The 2,173-nt window shown below is 31.3% G+C and overlaps 1 protein-coding gene across 1 annotated transcript in view; it reads right to left on the reverse strand.

The window, feature by feature from the left end:
- LOC106458113 (protein FAM151B-like) overlaps window positions 1–1,699 on the reverse strand; it is a 47,481-nt gene extending 45,782 nt beyond the window's left edge. Inside the window, exon 1 of the mRNA XM_022384269.1 lies at window positions 1,648–1,699. The gene's annotated coding sequence lies outside the window, so the exon portion shown is untranslated. The remainder of the gene's footprint in view (window positions 1–1,647) is intronic.
- Between the last annotated feature and the right edge of the window lie 474 nt (window positions 1,700–2,173).

Genomic DNA, 2,173 nt, shown 5'->3' on the forward strand with positions numbered 1-2,173 from the left:
AATAACTACTATATATATATATATATATATTGAATTGCAATTTGTAGACGCTATTCAAAAATTGTTCTGAAGTCTAAAAATATCACAATATTCTTTTGTAACACTTTATAATGTAAGTACAATGCCACTACAAAATTATACAAAGATAGTGGTTGACAAAAATAGTTTCTTGATAGTACAAAACAGTTAAGATAGTGACGAACAAGAACAGCTTTAATAGATCATAATTTTAAAAAAGGTTCCTAAAGGTGGTGACGAAACAAGAAGCGCCACTTCCAAAGAGTTATGCACAAATGATGTTTGTGAGGAACGTTTCTGCGATAACACAAGTATGGTGTCGTTTTCAAAGATCAGTTAAAGTAATAGTTGTAGTTGTTGTCGGTGTTATTTTTTAGCACAAAACTACACTATGATCTATTTATTTGCGCTCTATCCATTGCAGGAAATTGAACCTTGGATTTTAGCATCGTAAGCCCGTAAACATCAGTTAAGACCTAAGTACAAAAATTATGAAGAACATTCATTGACGTATATGAAACCTTTAAATGCATTTCATAACAAGCTATTTCGTTTTTTCCACACAAACGGAAGCAAATAACATTAAGCTTTAATTGTAACAACTGGACACGAAGCTTTGTCTGTCATTAAACCTGTGCTTGTCTATAATTAACAAGCAAATAAACAAAAACAAATATACGTAATGTAACAAGTGTGATAGATAGTCGTGAAGTCAAACTTATCACTTTCACTTTTGCCTTGATATACACACTCACACATACATATATATATATATATATATATATATATATATATATACATAATCATTTATATATACATTCATGTACACATAAATACATTAGGTTTTAGGAATTTTATTAATTTTTGTTCTCTTAGTTTCATTTACTTCCTTGTTATATTTTACAAGATATTTATATTATTAACTTTTACTTTTGAGGTGATAGTACGAGTGGTGAGAAAATACAACTGACAAAACACTTTTTCAAAAATGGTGTTAAAAAATAAGGAAACTTCGCAAGAGATTTATTGGCTAATGATATTTCAGACATATTTATTGGGTTTCTTTAAAAGAGTATCCATGATCTATTTTTAGTTCCGCTTTTTATGAATTAGGTAACGTTCAATATACTGGCAGCCACCGAGACTAGGGGTAAAAGCAATTAGGAACTAACTGTCCTGTGCGTCAAGGTTGTAACAGATTTTGAAATTGACAGAGTATTGCAATTCACATAAGTGAAATTATTTAGGCCTGACGTCGCATTACATCCTTGTTCTCTAATTTTAATGGCGATTTATTTTTATTTTCTGCTAAACGCTGATCCACTTTCCTCTGTGATTATTTTGTTACAATTAATGTCTTAACTTTCGGAAAGTAAATTCTGAATGTAGTCGTACCATTCCCACCCCTACCACACCTTCCCTGTATTCCAAACCGACAAATATAAAGAGTAGAAACTTAATGGACAGTCAAAATAAATGGCTTCATTTTTTAACACAAATACTTTAATGTTAACAAAAACAAATAGTTATCAAAACCTTCGATATAGTTTGTAATTTAAACAACTTTTTTTTGAATATCTCTACAAAATGTATATCGCTACGCAAAAACCAAATTTACTTTCGTATTACCTGGTTATGTCTGAAGGCTGAAACAGTGCAAGGCGTACCTGTAATATCCGATTTTAAAAATATTCGTGAAGTCCCTTTGGAAAAAAAAAAATAAAAGTCGATGGGCACAAGTTAGCACTTATTACACTTCGTTAACTACGAGCAATGGTATTTGGTATAACATTGGTACTATAATTTCCCGAACAATATAGACTGACTGCATCCCACTCGACTTTCGGAACCCTTTTTCAACGACCTCAGACGAGTGCAATAACCAGACGACGAAAAACCGTGTATCCAGAAAGCAGCGCTTACGTACTGTGTTTGGTGAGGTCATTGACACCGCAGTTGCGGACGGTCACGGGGATAGTTGAAAACGCAACTCCTTCAGTAATATATTTTTTGTCTCGCTATCAATAACTTTCACAATGAATATACCTAAAAAAAATAATTCATAATTCTGTAAAAAATTTGATTGATCTACCTTTTTTGAAATGTTAATGACAAAATAATAAAACTAAATCTTTAAAAAAAAGAAAATCAATGA

This window comes from Limulus polyphemus, unplaced genomic scaffold, assembly GCF_000517525.1.
Source record: "Limulus polyphemus unplaced genomic scaffold, Limulus_polyphemus-2.1.2 Scaffold418, whole genome shotgun sequence".
Taxonomy (NCBI): domain Eukaryota; kingdom Metazoa; phylum Arthropoda; class Merostomata; order Xiphosura; family Limulidae; genus Limulus; species Limulus polyphemus.